The sequence below is a fragment of the Polypterus senegalus genome, chromosome 16 (genome assembly GCF_016835505.1).
Source record: "Polypterus senegalus isolate Bchr_013 chromosome 16, ASM1683550v1, whole genome shotgun sequence".
NCBI lineage: Eukaryota > Metazoa > Chordata > Cladistia > Polypteriformes > Polypteridae > Polypterus > Polypterus senegalus.
In genome coordinates, this window is record NC_053169.1 from 41,642,675 (window position 1) to 41,657,357 (window position 14,683).

The 14,683-nt window shown below is 41.7% G+C and overlaps 1 protein-coding gene across 2 annotated transcripts in view; it reads right to left on the reverse strand.

Moving 5' to 3' along the window:
• Window positions 1-14,683, reverse strand: part of ttc7a (tetratricopeptide repeat domain 7A) — a 450,183-nt gene that overhangs the window by 273,266 nt on the left and 162,234 nt on the right. The window lies entirely within an intron of this gene.

The following is a 14,683-nucleotide window of genomic DNA, read 5'->3' on the forward strand; positions in this document are numbered from 1 at the left end:
GCAGCATCACTGGGCCTCAAAACCCATATGGACATACACAGGGCATGCTGAAAGCGGTAGTGCCGTGGGGAAGCTCTCTTGAGTTTCATGGGTGCCACTAGGAAATATTGCCTGGATCCTGGTTGCAGGGACATCCGCTTGTCCCAGAAGAACATCCCTCCATCAGAGCCGGACTCTCCCTCAAACTGTAACCTCCTCTCCACACAGCTTCCGCCTCACTTCCTTCATGCGGAAATTGACTCATGCAAGGTTAGTTTTCTTGGTTGTTTATGGTTAGTTTTGTATAAATTAAGGATTTTTCAAATTTTTTTTTTTTCCTGTGCTTAAAACTCAATAAATAATCGTGTTTACAGAAAAGCGGTTCATAAGGGTGTAGCGTGAACTCTTGCAATGTTAGTTTTCTCTGTTGTTCAAGGTTTTCTCAGTATTATTCAGTGTTTTTGCATTTAGTTTACTATTACACAGTGCATTCTATGGTATAGTAAAAAAAATATATTTACATACAGTTCGTACAGTCTGGAACAGATTAATTATATTTATATACAATCTTATGGGGGAAATTAGTTCAGGTCACGACCAAATCGGGTAGTGACCAGAGTTTTGGAATGAATTACAGTCATGACCAGAGGTTCCACTGTATATACAGTATATATATATATGTACCAGTAATGGCGCATTGCATGATACTTGAGCATTCTAGTTTTCATCCTCTTTCTCTGTATGTTTATCATTCATTTGCTCAGAGGTTTATGCACTTGCTGCTTTCTGAGCAGCTTTTCTTTCCTCAACCTACGCCCACTTCTTCTCTTCTTCCGTCAGCATCTTTTTGCATTAAAACTGATTAAGTTGGTGTTTGTATTGCAATTACTAAGTACATTTCATAAATTTTTCACTTCAGGTGGGACATAAGTCTTCACTTAAGGTGAGACTTAAGTCTTCAATCTACCTCAAGAATGGTTTAAGATTTGAAGAGATAGAGGAAGTGAGGCAAGGTGGTAGGGATGAGACGTGCCCACACTGCGCTGCACAGCCTTGCTGGCCACTGCCAAGAGTTGAGTTCTACAATAAAATAAAATAAAATAAAAGATGAATAACCTTGGAGGTCAATCATCACCCCGAAAGCAGATAGTAGACATCACGTAGTATATCTGTACCAAATTTATTGTATATATATATTGTGAACGCTGGTCCCAGCACAGACAGACGGATCTACATGTTTTCACCCAACACACTTTATTTACACTATTTACAAAGGTTGTGCTCACGTGCACCCCCAGTGCCTCTTGCACTGATTCCCCCAAAGTCCAGGGCCCACAGTCTCTTTGCCTTTGTCCTGGCCACGGGTCCCTACAGGGCTGGGCTTCCAAGCCCTGTACCCGAGGCCCCTGTCTAACCAGGACGGACGCCCCACTCGTTCTGGAGGAGGCACGCCCTCCTCCGGTCCTCTAAGCCCCGCCGGGCTCCATCCCGGCCGAGGCCACACGGGATGAACCGGCAGCGGGGCGCCGCCTGGCGGTAACCACGGGCCCCTACAGGGTAGGGCTTCCATGCCCTCGACCCGTGGCTCCCAATAGAACCAGGACGGACGCCCCTCGCGGTCTGGAGGAGGCACAAGCCCTTTATGTATATATATATATATATATATATATATACTGTATATATATATATATATATATATATATATATATATACTGCTCAAAAGACTTAAAGGAACACTTTTTAATCAGAGTATAGCATAAAGTCAATGAAACTTATGGGATATTAATCTGGTCAGTTAAGTAGCAGAGGGGTTGTTAATCAGTTTCAGCTGCTGTGGTGTTAATGAAATTAACAACCAATGCACTAGAGGGGCAACAATGAGATGACCCCCAAAACAGGAATGGTTTAACAGGTGGAGGCCACTGACATTTTTCCCTCCTCATCTTTTCTAACTGTTTCTTCACTAGTTTTGCATTTGGCTACAGTCACTGTCACTACTGGTAGCATGAGGCGATACCTGGACCCTACAGAGGTTGCACAGGTAGTCCAACTTCTCCAGGATGGCACATCAATACGTGTCATTGCCAGAAGGTTTGCTGTGTCTCCTGCACAGTCTCAAGGGCATGGAGGAGATTCTAGGAGACAAGCAGTTACTCTAGGAGAGCTGGAGAGGGCCATAGAAGGTCCATAACCCATCAGCAGGACCAGTATCTGCTCCTTTGGGCAAGGAGGAACAGGATGAGCACTGCCAGAGCCCTACAAAATGACATCCAGCAGGCCACTGGTGTGAATGTCTCTGACCAAACAACCAGAAAGACTTCATGAGGGTGACCCAAGGGCCCCATGTCCTTTAATGGGCCCTGAGCTCACTGCCCAGCAGCATGCAGCTCGATTGGCATTTGCCATAGAATACCAGAATTGGCAGATGCACCACTGGTGCCCTGTGCTTTTTACAGATGAGAGCAGGTTCACCCTGAGCACGTGACAGAAGTGAAAGGGTCTGGAGAAGCCATGGAGAACATTATGCTGCCTGTAACATCATTCAGCATGAGCAGTTTGGTGGTGGGTGCTGGTGCACGACAATTCCTGGCCTCATGTGGTGAGAGTATGCAGGCAGTTCCTGGAGGATGAAGGAATTGATACCATTGCCTGGCCACCACACTTTCCTGACCTAAATCCAATAGAACACCTCTGGGACATTATGTTTTGGTCCATCCAATGCCACCAGGTTGCACCTCAGACTGTCCAGGAGCTCAGTGATGCCCTGGTCCAGATCTGGGAGGAGATCCCCCACAACACCATCTGTCGTCTCATTAGAAGCATGCACCGATGTTGTCAGGCATGTATACAAGAACACAGGGGCCATACAAAGTGCTGCGTACAATTTTGAGTTGATGCAATTAAATTTTGGCAATAATGAAATTAGCCTGCCACATAATTTTTTCACTCTGATTTTTGGGGCGTCTTTGAATTCAGGGCTCTGTAGGTTGATCATTTTCATTTCCATCAAACGATGTGGCATCCTTTCGTTCCTAAGACATTACCCAGTCTATATCAGTATAGATATCCAGGAGGATTTCTTTTTCCCATTGAGATCTGATGTGTTTTCAAAGTGTTCCTTTAATTTTTTGAGCAGTTTATATATATATATATATATATATATATATATATAGAGAGAGAGAGAGAGAGAGAGAGAGAGAGAGAGCTCCAAACCTCAGGCAGAACCACACCAAAACAGTTCTGAGTGCAAATAAACCTTTTTTTTATTCATAAATACCATTTTCAAAGCCCACATCACAGTTTTTTAATTTACAATATTTCCTTCTGCTCCTCCAGGTGGTCTTTGCCCTCTGCCTCCTGACTTGGACACAGTTCCACCACCGAGCCCTTTATGGGGAGCGGATGGGCTCCAGCTGCTTCCGGCACTTAACAGCGGCCCACCCCTGTGTGGCGGGTGCCGGCCGTGCACCGGAAGCCATCTGTTTCCCAGGGTAGGGCTTCCATGCCCTCGACCCGTGGCTCCCAATCGCCTCGCGGTCTGGAAGAGGCACAAGCCCTCCTCCGTCCTCCTGGGCGCCCGGCCGGCTCCAGCCCGGCCGGGGCCTACATATATATATATATATATATATATATTTATGTTGGACCTAGGAGTACTTCTGGTGTCAGGGCATAGCCTGATCAGGGCACTTCCAGATGAAAGTGCAAGCCTTCCAAAACAGGGGGTCTTTCTTCCTGTAGTGCCCTCTGGCAGCACCTAAGTACTCCAGCAAGGTTGACTCTCAGGAATATGAATCCCATGCATCCTTGTGGGCGCCCATACTGAGTCCACACCACTGGAGCACTGCCATGTATTGTATTGGGATGGAAACTGCACTTGACAAGCAACCTTCCCAGGTCCATCCATCAATTTTTTCCCCCTTGAATGGGATAATAATTCAACCCCATTCCAGCCAGGTTATGACTACTCTCACATTGCCCTTCCATTATGGTCTTCAGCTGGGCAAAGAACCACCTTTCATCTCAGTCAAGATGCCAGTTCATCCACTATTGCAATTATCTGTATATATTGTGAAGCCAACCCCGACACAGACAGACGCAGGAGGCTTTATTTTTTCTCTTGTGGGAAATGCCTTCCCCCGTTTCCCACAAGCACAACACAGTCCCAAAACTCAACTAAGCACAACACAATTCTTCTTCTCTCTTTTTCTTTTTCCTCCTCCACTTCTCCAGGCAAGCTTTGTCTACCTCCTGCTGACTCTGGCTCTCCGAGTAGTGTCTGCTGGCTCCTTTTATACGGCATCCAGAAGCACTCCAGGTGCTTGATGATCGACTTCTGGCAGCACTTCCAGGTGTGGTGAAAGGATCGCCTATAGGGGTTCAGTAGTAGCTGCAGCACCCCCTGACGACGCCCCCGGATCCCAACAGAGCCGTATCAACTTTATATATATATAAAATTGAAAATTACATATTCTTATGTATTTTTTCCAAAGTACTTGTTTTTCATGTACTCGTATTGTACTCATATATAACAAAAATTCATTTGCAGGTGTTCATTAATGTTTCTGTTAACATGTCCGCTTTAGGAATTATGTTTAGCTTATAATCTTGCTAACCAATTACTGATGGGTTCAACTCAAGTGAACTATATTATCTAACAGAAATGTAAAGCAGATCCTCGTTCAACAGTTAACAAAAGGAAAGCAAAGTAACAAAGGTAGTTCTGCATTTCCACAATAAAACTGTCTTCTCAATATTCCCATGAAAGTGTCTTTGATTTGGAAATAAAGGAAAGCAGAAAAGGCAGGCTTTGGCCTGGAGCTATGTAGCTTCACAAAGCATGATTAACCAGCTAGCATTATAGTACAGCTTGTGTGATTGCAAGCTTCGCAAAAGAGACGAATAAAAATAATCTGCCAGCACAACTGTGTTTCCATATTGAGCGTATGATTTGTGCCCAACTCTTTTCATTGATTATGGAGGCACTAGATGATAGTTAGACTGGGAGCCCATCATTCTGTAAATGTGCAAGCAGGCCAGCAGTCCAGAGAGAGATAGAGAGAGAGGTTAGGAGGATGCGCTGATACAGCGTGTTGCAGCACCCAGCACATGACAAACCACCTCAGGATGCCAAATTAGGAACTGAGTGCAGCCATGCAACGGGTCCCTGTCCTCTTTTGTTGCTTACTAACATGTCACTCCTGGATTTTCAGACAAAGTTCTATTTGCATGAATTCAGCAGTGCTGAGATTTATACAGCAACATGTACTGGCTGCTGAAATAATATGCTGCCTCTGGTTAACTATAATATGGCTAAATAAGTGAAAATACAACAAAGGGAGTGGAGTGGCAAGAGTGGTAAACAGTTGGTAGGCCACTGATATTTTAAATTAGCAGTTTACATCACACTGCATGGCTTTTTTTAACGATTTTCAGCTGCAATCTTCAATTACTTAATTACAAGTTACAAAAGGTTGCGCACTCATGGCCACTACTGGTGTAGTGTGACCTGCCCAAAGTAATTTAGTCATAATGCTCTCCGACTCATAACAAAAGAAGGAAATTTAGGAGTTTTTGTACATCCAAGAGTTGGCAGCCAATCAGCACCCAGCCAAAAGTGCAATGTATATAATACACACAAATATGGAAGATCAACAGCTGCTGAAAGAAAACATTGAAGAGTGAGTGTTTTGGACCGTGCATACAAAATAGAGGCCTGTCCAAGTTTGGAGCCAGCGCATTTCTGTTCTTTCAAAAATAATTAAACAAGGTAGGACAAGATTGTGGCTGAACTCAACATACCCAATAAACACAGTCACAACACTAATGATAAAAAAAATCACGTTAACTGGCTGCCAAAATGAGGTGATTTTGTGATACTTTTGTGGAGTAATAATTGATTTGGTACAGTGATGAAAAGTCATGAAGGAACTGCATAATCCATCGCCCACTGCAATTTCTAGTTGCATAGTTTGAAGCATTCCAAGGCAAAGAAATTGGGCAACCATAGTCATTAAATCTCACAGAAATAGTTTTGAGTCATGCAGCACCATGTTGGTTTATTCAAAGAGTGCTGAAGATGAGACAGAGCCGCATAAAAGGGGTCCGTGATGAAGCAAGATTCTTAATAAATAATCACGAGTCCCAGGAGCTTGCAGGCTCCGAGAAGGTACAGGTGCACATCTGGGTGTGCACACACCATTCCAAGGTTAATTGGGGAGCTTGACTGATCGTGTATTCACAGGAGGGTCAGTCAAATGCTTCATTCTCACTTCGGAGCAGGATGTATGGACCGCACCTGCACCCAAAGGGAGCCTGCATGGCAGAAATAGAAAGGACAGAAAAGAATGAAAGAAGAAATGGAGGTCATGGAAAGAGAAAGAAAAAGAGACAGAATCAAGGAGGAGTCCATGCGAGTGGAATACAAAAAGGCAGTCAGGAAGATCGCCCCGATTGTGCATGGCTGAAGCTTGAGAGTGCAGGGGTTGCTCCTGCTGAGTGATTTGGGGAGCAGAAGTGACCGAGCGCTCCAGCAGGACTTCCACATAAGGATAAGGAGTGGCAGTTGGAGTCGGAGCAACAAGGCTTGGCGTGGTGCTCCAATGATTGGCAAGGGACTTCGAGCTGTGTTATGGTGGACTGTGCCTGTTGGTGGATGTCTCCTCTGGCTGCTACATATGGGGTAAGCAGAGGCGACACTGGTTTATAGAAAGGAGGCACTGTGGATTGGGATTGTTTTAAAGAGATAGATTCTACATACATTGTGATTTTAACCTCACTTTAATTGGATTTATTTGTTGGATTTTAACCTCCACAATAACAGAATTTTATGGATTATTTATTTATTGATTTCTTTGGAGTATTTGAAGAGATCTTTTGCACTGCACTTTGGACACTTTGTTTCTTAAATGAAAGCACTTCAACCTTAGTTGACTGTACATGTCATTATTTGCATAGCTCATCCTCGGGTACGTTATTGACAGTTCCATGTTTCATAAGGCTCTCGTAAGCGACAAGGGATGGTGGAGTCGACCCGGACGAACACAGAACAATAACATGTTAAATGATTCATCCTTGTGACCCAATGAAACAGCAGTGGCAACTGAACTAGCAGGTTCTGAGGCAGAATGGTCCAGGTCTTGCACAAAGACTAGCAATGTAAAGATGCGTCCTCATGGACAACTGCCCACAATAGAAGGCACTTGTGAGGAGAAAGCAATGAGCCCTTAATTTCGCACGAGACAGACACAATTTAGAAATCTTGTAAAAATCTGTTATCCAAAAACTTACTTGCTATTCCAAATGATTTTTAATCAAACCAGGTGGAAACATTATTTCTAAAACTTCTACTTTAATATGAAATAAAATAATTGCCTGTTTGTTTTGAAGCAATTCTCACTGCGTACTGATATAATACACTGAGTGATTTAACTAGACGACTCATAGCTGCAGGCTATTATTACAAATAAAGGGATTGAGATCATAAGATCTATTATTAATAGCTTCTCAGCACTGTCATATTTCTGCATGCCAATTTCTTTCCTTTTTTTAGAAGTTTATGTATTAATAAAAACAATGTACTCGAAGTCATCTTTCAATGACACTTCTGTAAAACATGGTACCAAACAATGCATATTCCCAATCTTTAACCCACCTGCTTAAGGTAGAACATATATAAAAATGTAATTACTACTACATTTATGAAAACAAAAGTTTCATAAAAGTGGCTTTCCTGAATGCTGGGAGGACTGAGCTTATTAATTCCTAAAGGATACAATTGAATTGTGACATCATAACTCCATTAAGGAGCAATTAGCTTTGACTTGACTCATTTTGGGTTTATCCATCTTGTGGCAAGCGGCTGGGTGTGGCACCCATCCGGGATGCCCAGAAGGACTGGAGGAAGGATTACACCTCCTCCAGACTATGAGCGGGCGACTGCCCTGGTGGCTTTTGGACCACGGGGACTGAGCTTGAAAGCTCAACCCTATAGGGGCCTGTGGTCACCACCAGGGCGAGCCCCAATGCCTGGAGATCCCTGGTCCTCAGCACTTCCGCCAGACCCAGAAGTGCTGGGGGGGAGATGACCAGGGACATCCGGAGTGCTTCCGGGTGCGCAGCCGGTACTTCTGCCACACTGGGGAGTGCCAGTGGAAGATTATCGGGAGGCACCTGGAGCACATCCGGGTGATTATAAAAGGGGCTGCCTCCCTCCATTCGATGGCTGGAGTCAGGAGGATGAGACAAGGTCTTGGAGTAGAGGAAAGGAAGCAGACTAAAGAGAGGCGCAAAGGCATTGTGAGGCCTGGACTTTTGGGGAGTCATGGGGTTGTGGTGCCCTTTATTCTTGTAAATAATTTACAATAAACATGTGTTGGGTGAACTATCGATGTCCACCTGTCCGTATCCGGGCCACTTTCCACAATCTTTATTAAATTAATTTATAGCAGAGCAGTAAGGTTTCGACTTTATCAGAGAAACAGCATCAGGTTAAGAGAAAAGAAACTTGTGATGGGAATTGGTGTAATAGTTCCAGAACTTGGGAGATTATTGCAGATGAGACCCCAAATGACAGTAAAGTGAAGTTGGTCAGTTCGGATGGCAAGGGAGTGGGGGAGGCGATACAATATGATGGTACAAGTCGAGTCATCTTGAAGTACACATAAGAGAACATAAAAACACTATTCCTTAGAAATGAGAGCTGTGCTAAGGCACAGATTCAGCGGTGGAAAGGAGTATGATGAAGATAGTCAGAGTACTACAACAGACTTTGCAAGCTTTGTTTTCTGTAGTGCGATTCAGCATCACTGAAGAACAAAGAGTTGTTTCAAGTGCACACCATGGATATAATTATTGGAGACTTGGCAAGGGAATGAACTGGCAACCATTCCATGAAGACTACCATCTTAGCCAGAGTACTTGCTGAATGTTGTGCTTAAGGCTGAGGCATGTTTTCTGTATTATTTAAATTGTGTGATTTTGTAGATTTCTTTAATGATAAACTAGAAAAAATAATATTATTGTTTCAACACAGATCATCTGCAACAAGGACCAGAAAATGAAACTATATGGCAATATTCATCGTGAGGAACAGACAAGCATCAGAAAAAGGAAGTCAAAGGCAACCAAAACCAAAAGGCAATGCAAAAGTCAAACATCAATGACACAAATAAGAAGAAAAACAAAACCTGGCTACATAAAGTAATGCTAACCACCTCTAACAGAGATTTGCAAGAAGCAAAATGAATCATCCAGAGGATAAAAAAAATAAAGGAACCACTGGCATGTTTATATCGTCACATGGTGTGATGTAATCGGTGCAACAATTGTGGTCACGTGATGAACAAATCTTGTTGCATAAATGAATAAAAATCAGACAAAATAAAAAGAAACTTCACTGAACATAATTCAACATATGCAGAAAACACTGAAAATCAGATATACATGCAAAAAAAGCATTAAACAAACCAAAATACACAAATGAAATGCATGAGCAGTCTGCATTAAAATCTTGTAATAGTGTTCTGTTTGAGGGGTCCCACAAAACTCAAGAAAAGCTTCAACTACAAACTAGGCCCCATGCACAAAAACAAATATATAAATAAATATTCTGTATTACATAATGCTCTTTAAAATAAATTCAAAATGAGAACAAGAACAAAATGAGTGCATAATGTTTGTGTCAAGAATAAGTTGAAAGATACAAACATAGAATTCAAAATCAATAACCGAGCTCATAAACCAGAATGTCATAGGAATACTTAAAAAATAATGTACAAAAAACAAAAGAGAACCAAATTCACATTAGCAAAGTCAGCTTTGTAAAGCTGAGGACTCTGGCTTTACAAAGGCCAAGGGATGTTCCCAAAACTGCAACATAAGGGGTCCACCCCCTCAGGCACAATACAGAAAAGCCAAGGAACATCACTAACGCAAAAACTAACAGAATTAACATAAAATGATTAATAAAGTAGTCAATATTAATTAAAGAATTATTAAATAAAACAAAAAAGAAAAAGTAAAATGTGTCCAATAATATAAAACACAAGGAATTTCATAATGACTGACATCATATAAAAAACAAAAAATAAAGCCAGGGATAGAGTCCTGATTAAATGATAACACCCATGTGCATACCTTCAAAGTAATTTTAACTTCACGAGAAAACTGAATAGTATACCTCTGATTGCTAATTTGAAATATTTTTTTCCTTTTAGACCTAGTTCCACTTAGATTATTGAAAAACTAAATTGCAGTACTTATTATAATTTTTGCATCTTTAATATCTGGTGAGATTTGCATTCAAATTTTCTTAAGACATGCAGGTGCATTTTAAGTGTACGTTTTTGAAAATGTTAGTAAAAACCCCAGAAACTCTAGTCTAATTCTAATTCTAAACATTTTATGACCCAAAACAGATGCTAATGTAATATAAGAGGGTGGAATCTGTACCTGGTGCGCAAGCTAAACTTAGTTGTGAATTTCGCAGCTTCTGTGGCAGTCTGCCACGTGGCATTGCTCTGCATTGTTTGCATTGTCGGTTGTTCTTGGTGCTTATTAAACATGTTTTGAGTTTTTGTGATGGAAGATCATAAAGAATAGCGAGTCTCAGTTAATTTTATTTTCTCTTAGGGAAAACAGCTGCTGAAACTATAGTGATGCTTGAAGGTGTTTTTAAGGAGAAGGCTTTAAGTAAAACACAGGTCTACGAGTGGTTTTCACATTTTAAACAAGGGGAAATGTCAGTTGATCTTGCTCCAGCGACTTTTTCTTGTTCTCACATATGAAAAAAGAACTCAAAGGAAAGTGTTTTTGTACCGTGGAGGAAGTCAAAGAAAAATCGCTGCAGGCCTCTTCAGCAATTTCAAAAATCTTTCTACCAGTGGGAAAACCATTGGGACAAGTGCATTCAGTCACATGGAGAGTGCTTGGATGGAGACTAAAGTTTCAGTAAGTAAAATTTATTAAACTTTTTTTTCAATTCCAGTTATTTTTGGGAACCTCCTCATAAATATTTAGAAACAGAAAGATAGCACAAAGCAGAAATAAACAGGCTCCTAAATAAGTAGATTAAAAAACAAATCCTTGGTGCCCCACCGGGTGTGTCTAACACAAGACTTGAACCCTTGTCTAATGAGACACACTTAGATGGAACACTTCATTTTCATCTCTCAAATATTCTCCTGAGGAAACTCTAGTTCTTCTTCCGTTCATTAGTCGATCTTTTGCCAACATCTATTGGCCACAAAGAACTCTGAATTCAGGGCAAGTGTAATTTCTGGGGTTAGCCACAACTATCAGAACTCCTGTGATCACCATCCAGGAACCCCTCTTAGAAACACTAGGTGCCCTTGCAATCCTGTGTCCCTTTTTTCTGTTATTTTGCCAACTAAATCCCAGGCCACCTGCCCATTCCAATGAGCAACAAGGGACTAAAAGTGGCATCCAAGGCCATCATGCAGCCATTCATTAAACCGTGAAAGAAAACTTAGGTCTCATGGGATTACCTTTTTGAATTGAAGATCCAGTTCTCATTCTCATTCACTGGTCAAGAGTCCTTTCTTCAATTCAAAAAAGTGATCCGACTGAGGTTTAGATTTCCTGACTGTGATGTGTGCCAGTTTTTCCAGAAGTATATTATTTAACAATATTTTATCAGGGCGGCACGGTGGCGCAGTGGTAGCGCTGCTGCCTCGCAGTTAGGAGACCCGGGTTTGCTTCCCGGGTCCTCCCTGCGTGGAGTTTGAATGTTCTCCCCGTGTCTGCGTGGGTTTCCTCCCACAATCCAAAGACATGCAAGTTAGGTGGATTGGCGATTCTAAATTGGCCATAGTGTGTGCTTGGTGTGTTTGTGTGTGTCCTGCGGTGGGTTGGCACCCTGCCCGGGATTGGTTCCTGCCTTGTGCCCTGTGTTGGCTGGGATTGGCTCCAGCAGACCCCCGTCACCCTGTATTCAGATTCAGCGGGTTAGAAAATGGATGGATGGATGGATATTTTATCAAAAAAGCATGCATTTTGCACATTTTGAGCATAGCTTGATAACTGATTGTCAGAGATAAATTTACTTTTAAATATGATTTTTACTCTTTGATGATTATGTTGATTTTTACAACATTTTACCATTTAAGCCTTTTGGGCTGTGACCCAGTCTCAGCTGTGCTAAGCTGCTACTGGTATGTACAAGATTAAGAAGTGATAAGAACTGGTGCAAGAAGAGTTGGAGACATTCTGATTCCAAGGGTCCGTTTATCAGTTAACTTGCAAGAGCATGAGAAATTCCTGCTAATCACATTCTTCTGTAATTAACTGTGTATTTAAGAAGTGTAGTCAACAGCTGTAACTGTCATCTTCATTGTACCGCAGATGGCTCCATGTGCGTGATAATACAAGCATTCTCCCTCATCCTAAAACTGGCTTTGTGACTTTATCTTTGACGCTGATATGTTGATTCTGTCACACAAGAATGTGAGATTTTTCTTTTTTCGTGGGCTTTTCACATTGTTTTCTGCTGCACAGCACTGGTTAATTTTCTTGCCCATCAAAGTCCATCGGGTAAATGACATATTAAAAAGTATACTGTTTGGGTGAAGTATTGCTTTAAAGCATTTTCAAAACAGGTGAAATGTCCACATCCTCAAAGTCTTCAGTGAAGTTAAACCCCATCATTGGGTGGGCTCCTACCTTTTCCTGAAGGTACAGGGATGGCTTGTGTATATCTTGATACTGTAATGCAGTAAGGGGGTTCAGAAATAGAACTGACGAATTTAGTTGTGATTCGTTTATATTTTTCATCTCATGCAGCACATTTTGAATAATGATATATGCTTATCCATAATGGAACATCAAGTATTCAATCTGCACTACATCATGTTAATTCAGAATCGCGTAGGATTTAATAAAGTCAGAAACAATTTACAGTCTATAAATAGAAATGATTACTAAATGGCAATATTAGTGATAGCAACATTCAATTATAAAGCTGAATTCAATGTTTAAGGCAAGCAAAGGTTGATTTCCTGAAATTCATTAGTTAGAGCAATTAGAAATAAAATGTTATGAAAGAGAAAGCCTGTCCTTACGCAGCCCCAGTCCTTATGTAACATGGCAGCAGCTGACATCACATGCAAACACACCCAGCAACAGCAGCCACAGACTTGACAACAGTGGCTTACTGTATTTGTATACTGTAGCATAATTAGCAAGTTCTAAAAATACAGATTATAAACAAAATAATGAAAAACAAATAAACCACCAAGCCTCATTAAAATCAAGAATTAGATCAAACTAAGGTTTGAAATGTGCGGAGCGTGACACACATATGGGTGACATGCTGGTGTGCTACTGAACTGGACTCACGGGTTTGCATGCAGTGCTGGGACAGCACTGGGGATGCTGGCATGGCGGACGTGGTCCGGAATTCTGAGGGGCTGCTGAAATATCTCAAGTGAAACGTTACTTCTGACTTTACATGCCAATAAATAGTGAAGTAACAACCAATACTAACTACTAAAAGTTGTTACGAAAAACCAGTCAAATTTTTATTTAATTAATTGATTGTTTCATTACTCTCTCAATAGAAACAATAACATGGTTGTTGTAAGAGCCAATCTTAGAAAGTTAAAGTTTTGAGTTAAACTCATATTAATGTTTGCTTAATTTGAATAGAATATAAATTTCTTTCATAGTGTGGCAGTAGGGGGCAGTAGTGCACCCTTGAACCCTCAGGTACAACTCCAGACACCAGGTAAAAGTCCAAGACCTTTTTATTTTCGTTTAACACCGTGCACAAAGCACCTTCCACACTACTCAAACTATGAACTATAATAAACACAATTCCCTGAACAATAAACTCTCCTCCTCGCCCAGACACTTGCTCCTCTCCCTCCCAGCTCAGCTCAGCGTCTGGACTGAGGCACTGTCCTTTTATAGCCCCTGACCCAGAGGTGTTCCTGTCCCAACAGTTCCTTATTCCTTCCGGGTCAGGGCAAACAGTCCTTTTCTTCAACCCGGGAGCACGTCGTTCCTTCCTATCACGTGACCATGACGTACACCCGGGTCATAGGGCACAAAAGAGCCCATAAGCCCCCCCACAGCGACTCCTGGTGGCCCCCAAGGTATCCAGTAGGGCTGTGTATAAACACTGCAAGGTCCATAAGGCCCTGCTGGACCTCGGGGCACGATCCTGCTGTCGGGAGAGCTCCTCCTGGCGGCCTGGGGGTGCGGACCGGCATGGAATGCCGGCAATCCTCCACAATAGTCATAACTTATGGTATAGTCTTTTCCCCCTATAAGTAACAAAGAGATAGAACCTTCTTACTATAACTGAGTAACAGTGTGATAATAAGCTTAGCTGTGGTAAAAGCAAGTCCCATTGAAAGACCCATTTTCAAGTTAGAAATGGGATAAGCATACAGTTTTCTGACCGTTTTGAAATGGTTCAGAAATGTTAAGGTAAGTAAATAGTAACAATTTGAGATGTAACAAGATTAAGCTTAGAATTAAACTTTTCTTAACATTAATTTTTCCTTTTTTGCTATTTTAATTTTCTTTTTTTTGTGTGAACTGTTTTACTTTGAAACTTATCTAAACTTTTAAAAAATGAAGATATTTTGTCTGTGGAATCCTTTCTGCACGTCAGGCTTTTGTTGAATCCCATTTTTTGAGTTGAAGCTGCAGAACTTTGGTCATTTTGGGAAAATGCAGCTAC